Source organism: Microplitis mediator, chromosome 3, assembly GCF_029852145.1.
Source record: "Microplitis mediator isolate UGA2020A chromosome 3, iyMicMedi2.1, whole genome shotgun sequence".
In the NCBI taxonomy this organism is placed as follows: Eukaryota; Metazoa; Arthropoda; class Insecta; order Hymenoptera; family Braconidae; genus Microplitis; species Microplitis mediator.
Genome location: NC_079971.1, coordinates 18,139,940 through 18,148,628, shown reverse-complemented (window position 1 = coordinate 18,148,628; position 8,689 = coordinate 18,139,940). Strand labels below are relative to the sequence as shown.

Sequence of the window (8,689 nt, the reverse complement as noted above, 5' to 3'; positions counted from 1 at the left end):
ATACATACATACGTTCATACACACATACATACACTCGGACATCCTCTTGAAAATAGTCAGGATGGCTTCCTAGAACCCTAAAACGTCGAGATCTGGTCAAAACTCGGTTTTCGATAATCGGACTGAAACCAATCACTTCCATTTTTTGTTTTTGATAATTTTCAATTTTCTTACTGGGTAGTTCAAAATAAGAATTGGAACATGTGAACTAGGAAGTTTAATTTATTTATACTTTTGAGGTGCTTTGATGAAAAAATATATGAGTTTCAAATCAGATTAGACCGTTAAAATATGAAACATCAGAGAAAAATGTAAGAGCGGTAATTTTTCTTATATGACATTTTTTAAACTAATGAATCGATTACAATGAATTATATATGTCTGTTAAAAGACGCTGTAGATACGCCTAATTAGAGCTCTTAAAAAAGTCTTATGTAAATCTGTATCCTGTTTTAGCATTTGTATAGTGCATTTAGTGGTGTTCAATTAATGAGGCTTCCTGGTAAATTTTGAGATTTTTTGATTAATAACTTTCGTAATAATGGTCGAAATTTAATGTTTTTTTTTTTTTTTAATTTTCGTTTTTAGATGGCACTTACAGAAAAACAAAAATACAAAACAAATATTTGAAATGTTTTCAATCGAGATTTTGGAATTTTAAGTATTCAATCGTGTTTTTAAAACTGTTTGTATGCTTCGATTTTCTTGAAGATTTTCTATCTTAAACTTCTATCCATCCTGCAACTTTTAGGTTCAGTCTGATAGTAGGTCTATATCAAAATCAATCTATAATGAGCAAAAAAAAAGTATACAGTGTCAAAAAGCGGTACTGATAATAATTTATAGCGAAAAAAAATTTTTTCAATTTTCATAAATCGAAAAAAAATGGTAATTATGGAAGGCCTACTACTACCCGACCAGGCTTAAAAGTTGCAGGATGGATAGAAATGTCAAATAGAAAATTTTCAAGAAACTCGAAGGATACACACAGTTTTAAAAACACGTTTTAAACACTTCAAATATTTGCTTTGTTTTTTTTCTGATCAAAATTCAATAATTTATCCGCTTTCTCGTTTACAAAATGTTCCATTAGCGGCTTGAAAGCAAAAAAAGCCACTACAACAATCTCCCTGGCTGCGACACTGCAACAATAAACGAATATAGAAAAACAAAACTAAACGTAGCTAAATATATAAATATTTTAACTTACGTGTACACCGTCTCTTCCACATCCTTGGACGCTACTTACTATCGAAAGTAGTGCGAATAACATAATAAACGAAATCAACTTGAAGTCCATTTTCAAAAATATAATTAATGGCAAACTGGAATTAAAAGTTATTGAAATGAAAAATTTTATATATAAATTCTGTGTATACACAAAAAAGAAAGATTTCTTGACGCAAACAATTTTCACTCGCCCTAAGAAACTTGTTAGTAGCCCTAAGAAATTTTTTACATTTTGAACTAAAAACGGAAATTTTTTGTGGCCAAAAAAAATTACTTATGCCGAGAAATTTTTTCTATGCCTAAGAAAATTCTTGTTTACATTTTACAATGCAAAATTTTTCTTGTGCCAAGAAATCCTTTTTTTCTGTGAAGAAAAAAACTTGAAAATTATTTTTGAACATTTATAAGTAAGAAACTTATTAAGATTAAAGAATGGGCGCGAATTAAAGTCGAGGTTTTAAGGAAATTTTTTTATTTATGTTTGATTCGGTTGCGAACAATAGTTTCCAAATTATTAATCTATATACACCTGTAAAATATATAAAATATACACCATATCGATAGATGCCGATTTTTGGGAAAATTTAATTTTTAAATCTAAAAGTGCGAACTTTGGAAATTCAAAACTTCTATTAGAAACATTGAAATAAAAATTCATATTAAAGCACAAAGTGATGGTCAATGTTCAAGAAACAATTCGAATCAATGTTTAATCCAGTTTCGATCAATAGTTTTCGAGATATTTAATTATTTCTGCATGTTAATAATTGTCATTGAGTAAATTTTCAATAAAATAAATAAATAATAACAATAATATTCTTACCAAGACAGCTCAGACCCGTAACCAAGTGATGGTTGAACGCGAAAAACGTTGTTGTGGACGATCGCATTAAAAATCGTCGTTTTTATAACGATTTCGTGGCAAATCGAAGGTTACAAACAAATATGTTAGAACGCGCGATATGTTAGAATAGAAAATGAATTATCATAAATATTTCGCTATCGATACTAAATTGCTTTAAGGAAAACAATTTATCATGATAGAAACGAGTATAATTATTAACACAGTTTTCCTTAAAGTCGAGACCTTGCGTAATATAAAGTAAAATATTATCATCATAAAAGTTTTTTAGAAAATTTTTTTAAAGATTAAGTCGAATAACTTTCGGCATTTTTGGAACTTTTTCTGGATTCCCTCTAGCTCATTTAACCCTCTCCCCCTTCCTGTTGCGATATTTCCGACGTTTCTACAATCGTCAAGTCACAGACTCTAACGATACCTTTGCTTGCTCAATCTTAAATAAAAAGTAAACTAATAAGTTGTATTTTTTGCAAGAATAAATATTCAAACGGAAAAGGAGAAGTGTTATTTCTGTCTCTAAACCTCTACAAGTAGTCAATCATCGAGAACGAGATGTGAGTATAATTCATCGATCAAACGAGCCCGCCGAAGGAACGACGAAACGTCTCGTTCGAAGATGATAACGACCCTCCCTTCTTCTGTCCCTACTGAAAAAACCCTCAGTAATCATCTTCTAACAACAGAAATAACAAAAAATAAATATACATTAAGCTCTAAAATATGAAGTAGCCAGGGCGCATGCGTAAATATGGCGGAAGGCACGCCAAATAGCTTTCTTTTGAATCTCTAAAAGTGTGTAGTTATCTTCGTACTTAAACAGTACTACAAGTAGCCAATCATCTTCGAACGAGACGTTCCGTATAATCCCGATCGAACTTCGCCCGCCTTCGGCGGGCTCGTTTGATCGATGAATAATTGTATGAAATTTTATAAGATTTCATAAAATTGTATAAACTTTTATACAATTTCATAAAATTATATAAATTTTTATACAATCTTATACAATTTTATAAAGTAAGATCTCAGTGAGGAAAGTAATAATTAAATGAAATTTGATATAATTGTATGAAATTTTATAAAATTTTATACGATTACATAAAATTATATAAAAATTTATACAATTTTATACAATTTTATAAAGTAATTCCTTAGAAGGGAGGAAATATTTAGATGAAATTTTATAAAACTTTATAAAGTTTTATACGATTTCATAAAATTATATAAAATTTTATACTATCTTATACAATTTTATATAATTTTATGAAGTAAGTCCTTAGAAGAGAAGTAATATTTCGATGAAATTTTATAAAATTTTATAAAGTTGTATACGATTTCATAAAATTATATGCAATGTTATAAAATCTTATACAAATTTATACAATTTTATAAAGCAAGATCTCAAAATGGGAGTAATATTTAGATAAAATTTTATATAATTGTATGAAATTTTATAAAATTATGTAAAATTTTATAATATTTCATAAAACTTTAAAGAATTTGATGTCACTATTGCATCTAGTGTGGGGTAGCATTTTGTAAATTTTGATAAAATTTCACACAATTTTATAAAGTTTATTACAAATTATTATAAAAATTGTTAGAAATTCAAAGTAAATAGACAAAATTTTCAATGGCCATAAAAAAAAAAAAATTTTCATTTTTGCAGGCAAAATATGGTGATAAACAAATATGAAAATCATATTATAAAAAATATAATTGATTACCTAAATATATACAGGGTAGCCCCGGAAAAATGTAGAAAAAAAAAAATTCTGAATATTGAATAAGTTTGATTTTATTAAAATTTTTTGTAAGTTATTAACATTAAGAAAAATTATATTTTACACAATTATTGGATGCAAAGGAAGATAAAAAAGTTTTTAATAGTTTTTATCATAATACAAAGTCTTTAACATTTTTCGACCGGCACTCGATTCTTGAAAAAGTTTAACGAAAAAAAATTCAAAATAATGCTCAATTATATCTACAAAAGTAATTTTGGGATGGTTCACGGAAAAAAGAGCAGTTGAAAAATTGAACTCATGTAGAGTATTTATTACAGTTTCGTACTGTAGTAAAGCGCTGCGAATCTGAAACTGTAAAAATTACTTTTTTATCCAGGCATAACAAATATTACAGTTTCAAACTCGAGATTATCTAGCTCTCAATAGCAAATAGATTTTATAATTTTAAATGTTATTCTAACAATTACAATCTCACACTGTAATTTTTTCTATAAATTCTTCAAATTATATTTGCTGAGTCAAAAAAAAAATTATTATTACAGTTTCATGTAGTAAAAAGTATTTATTTTGCTAGAATCTATACTCTGAAAATGATAATATATGAAATATGACTTACAACCTTCACAGTTTCATTGGACAAAAGGGATAATTTTTTGTTCGAAATTCAGTACTCAGAATAATAATAACTAAAGTTTTAGATTGAAAATTTTACAGTTTCATTAAGTAAAATTTATTTCTTTTTCTTGAATCTTTACTATAAAAATTCTTATATCAGTATCATAGTGGTGTTTTTTTACAGTTTAAGCACGTGAAAAAAGCCTTACATTTTATAATAATTCAATATATAAAATGATAAAAATTCTAACAAAAATAAGAATTTAAAGATTTCATAAAATAAAATTCATAAAATTAAAGTTTGAAAAATAGATGAATCCAATCGAGAAATTTGATTGGATGCAATATTATTCGTTTCATCAATAACAATATCACTAAAACTTTGAGGACTTTCGATGTTTTGTGATTGTAATACGGGACTTGGCAATGATTCAGTTGAACTCCTTAATGAATTATCCTTGATCGAATTGTTGGAGTTTGTTACCAAATTTTGAACCTATATAAAAGGTTCGATTTATAATAAACAACATTTATATTAACTAATTTAATTAATACAAACAAATGTTTGCTTTAAAATTCATACTCTTAAAGCTGATGCATTTTCTTCGGTAAATGAAAGCGAGGTAGATGTACTAGGAATGGATTTATCCCAGGAAAATCTAGTTACTGATAAACTTGAACCAGTTAATTCATCACAACCATTGGGAATGTTTATAAAACTCGAATTTCTAGCCTACAAAAATATATTAATTATTTTTCATGTTTTTTTATTTTTACATAAACAGATCGAGTGGTTAAATTAAATTTAAATTGATTTTTAAAAAACTTGAAATGATAAATAATTTTATGATACTGGAAAAAGCAGCCCGTGTAAAAAAAATTGTTAAAAAAAGGTTAAAAAAGTGTTTACTAGTCTAAACTTCAAAACGCGACACAACGACGAACTTTTTTTGAACGTTTTTTAAACTTTTGAAAATTCCGGGGAAAAATCATAAATGTCCTAATATTATTAAGATAAGATAAAACGAAAAATGGTCAAAAATAGTTCGAAATCCGTTTTTTCTGAACGAATTGGGTACCGAAAAATGTTAATTTGTAGTATAATCAATTTTTTTTTTCTGTGCATTTTTAGAAGTTTGAAAATCGTTTGAAAAAAGGTCGTCATTGTGTCAAGTTTTGAAGTTTAGAATAGCCAACACTTTTTTAACCTTTTTTCAACATTTTTTTTTACACGGGAGACTTAAGACGAACTTTTAAATTTAGAGAATAGAATTTATATATTATGTTAAGGAAGTTAAAAAAATTTCGTATTGAGACACTTTTAAAGACCATAATGGCAATTTTTAAAATCCATGTATTGTAGAATGACTGCCACTTCTAGTGTCATATAATTTCATAACCAGAAAAAGTTATCAAAAAAGTTATATCAATTAATTATTTACATCAAGTGATACTTAATAACAATATTAATTATTAAATCAATGGCATGCAAAAAAAAAAAATATATATATGGGTCATTCCACCAAATAAAATTATTTTTACGGGGCGACCCTCGTCGATTTGGTTCAAACTTTGTGGAGTCGTTCTATGTATTAAAAAAAAAATTCTCTGAAAATTTGAGCCTTTTATTTGCAGCTGTTTCAAAGTTATGATTTTTTGGATTTTTTAAAAATTTTTGTTTTCAACTTTTTCATTAATTTTTTTGAAGGAAAATTTTTTTTTTTTTAAATGAGCACATAACAGTTTTTCGTAGACAAAATTCTCAGCTTTCCAATAAGAATATCCATTTTTTATTTTATGTTACAGAAGACCTTTTAAAATTCGATTAAAGACAAAAAAACGATTTTTATGACTGTGCGGCGCTTGATACATCTAATTTGATATTTTTTTCTGAAAGTTGAGATTTTTTCCCACAAAATATGTAATTTTCACGATGTGCATATTTTTTGTTTGAACAAAATCAATAATTATTTAAATGCAAGTCATTAATTTTATAGTTTTAACAAACTGTAATAGTTCATTGTGTGGCAAGAGATGAAACAAAACGATGTCAGACGAAAGTAAAGTAGGCTGCCCGAGCCGTAGGCAAAAGCTGACAGTAATTGCAATCTGAAGTCGTGTTTCATTTAGTGTTACACACTATTTTTTTCATGATTACCTGCATTGAAAATTATTATCAGTGTCAGCAGCTAGTTAGAATCAAGTTATATTAAGACCAATGGTGTGATCAACCATTAGTGTACGCCTAACTTATGATTTGCAATTTATAACTAAACAGAAACCATAAATACTATTTATTATGTACACAAATTTTTATAAAACTTGATTACAAAGTCAGAACTGTCATTAACGCAGATGACATCAATAGTTTGAAATCACTATTGAACAAAACTCAAGAATCAAAGTTCAAATTACTGATTCCTAGACTTGAACCATTGATGCTGGTATCATGAAAAATAGTTTTATAATTTTTGTTTTTAGAGCTTTACTGCAGATACATACCTGAAAACATATCCTCACACCACAAAATTTATACATCCGGATATTCAAAATTCTACCAGCGTTGATTTCACTGTTATAATCAACCCTTATTAAAAGAAACGACTCAAAACGATTGGAAAAAAAATTTTAAATACTTTTTAATGCTTTTGAATACTTTTGAATCACCCTTTTTATGGGCATTTAACATTACAAATCGTTTCGAATCGTTTTGTTTAATCAGGGAATGATGACTTTTTATAGAAAATAAATGTTTTAGACGTACGATACTTGGAGTCAAAAACGGTGAAAGAAACACAAGCAGTGCACTATCTCACCTCTTCTTGATAACTTAAGATATATATGTGTTAAAAATGTATCAACATCTTCAAAACAAATAAGAATTAACGTTTTTTAATCATAGAGAGTTTATATTTTATTTAATTTTGTTCAAACAAAAAATATGCACATCGTGAAAATCACATATTTTTTGGGAAAAAGTCTCAGCTTTCAGAAAAAAATATCAAGATAGATGTATCAAGCGCCGCACAGTCATAAAAATCGTTTTTTTGTCTTTAATCGAATTTTAAAAGGTCTTCTGTAACATAAAATAAAAAATGGATATTCTTATTGGAAAGCTGAGAATTTTTCCTACGAAAAACTGTTATGTGCTCATTTAAAAAAAAAAAATTTTCCTTCAAAAAAATTAATGAAAAAGTTGAAAACAAAAATTTTTAAAAAATCCAAAAAATCATAACTTTGAAACAGCTGCAAATAAAAAGCTCAAATTTTCAGAGAATTTTTTTTTTAATATATAGATCGACTCCACAAAGTTTGAACCAAATCGACGAGGGTCGCCCCGTAAAAATAATTTTATTTGGTGGAATGACCCATATATATAAAACAAGTCACATACTTCATGATAATTCCCAAAACATTCGTAAGTAACATTATCACCATAAAGCGCATGTAATGCACTTGTATATAATTGTCCAGTCGAATTTATTAGTTTCGTCGAATTCGTTAGTTCGTTTTGTAGAGGCAAGTCCATAGTGCCCAAGCCTAGATGTTTAAAATCATTCATTAAAAACAAAAGAATCAAAAAATGTTTTTAACATAATTGAATAAAATAAAATTGCAAGGTTATTTATTGATCAAACGTCTAACCAAAGTTTAATTTTTTCAATAGACATTAATAATAAAACAACAATGAATTAAAACCGCAATTTTCTGTGATAGTGAGATAATATAGTCACATGTCAACATGCGTTTATACACAAAATAAGTTTAGGTACTTACCAAATTGGTGACTATTGCAGATGGATAGCACCACAAGACCACTAATTAATAATCAATTTTTAGAACGAAAACTTTAATTAGATAATTTCAATAATAACATGAAATTAATTATTTAAAACAATCACGTCTCACCAAGAACTGTCTATAAAACCAGCACTAAGGACAAGTTCAAACTTGCTTCCAACCGTTTGTTACTCGAGCGTGGGCAAAATGTCTCCCTGACGCTATTCGACTTATGATCACTGCCTTAGCGTGAGTGAGATACCAAAAAGCGACATCTTAAATGTTGAAAATGAAACATTTCAAAATGTAAAACTTACCTACTGAAATTTACAACTTGCTATCCAAAACTGTAATTTTTATGTACCAAACCTTAAAAACATCCAACTTAAAAATATAAATTTCACGGTCTCTATAACTAACAACTAGTTATTAAATGAAGAAAGATTTAAAAATAAAA

At 27.3% G+C, this 8,689-nt stretch overlaps 2 long non-coding RNA genes across 2 annotated transcripts; both read right to left on the bottom strand.

Annotated features, from left to right (window-relative positions):
- Window positions 1-204: 204 nt before the first annotated feature.
- Window positions 205-2,213, bottom strand: LOC130664931 (uncharacterized). Its single transcript, XR_008989484.1, has 3 exons — window positions 2,054-2,213; window positions 1,211-1,325; window positions 205-1,142 (listed from the first exon to the last, which is right to left on the bottom strand). It is a non-coding gene; the product is annotated as an uncharacterized LOC130664931 (long non-coding RNA).
- A 2,500-nt stretch (window positions 2,214-4,713) lies between these two features.
- Window positions 4,714-8,390, bottom strand: LOC130665424 (uncharacterized). Its single transcript, XR_008989546.1, has 3 exons — window positions 8,230-8,390; window positions 5,036-5,185; window positions 4,714-4,948 (listed from the first exon to the last, which is right to left on the bottom strand). It is a non-coding gene; the product is annotated as an uncharacterized LOC130665424 (long non-coding RNA).
- Between the last annotated feature and the right edge of the window lie 299 nt (window positions 8,391-8,689).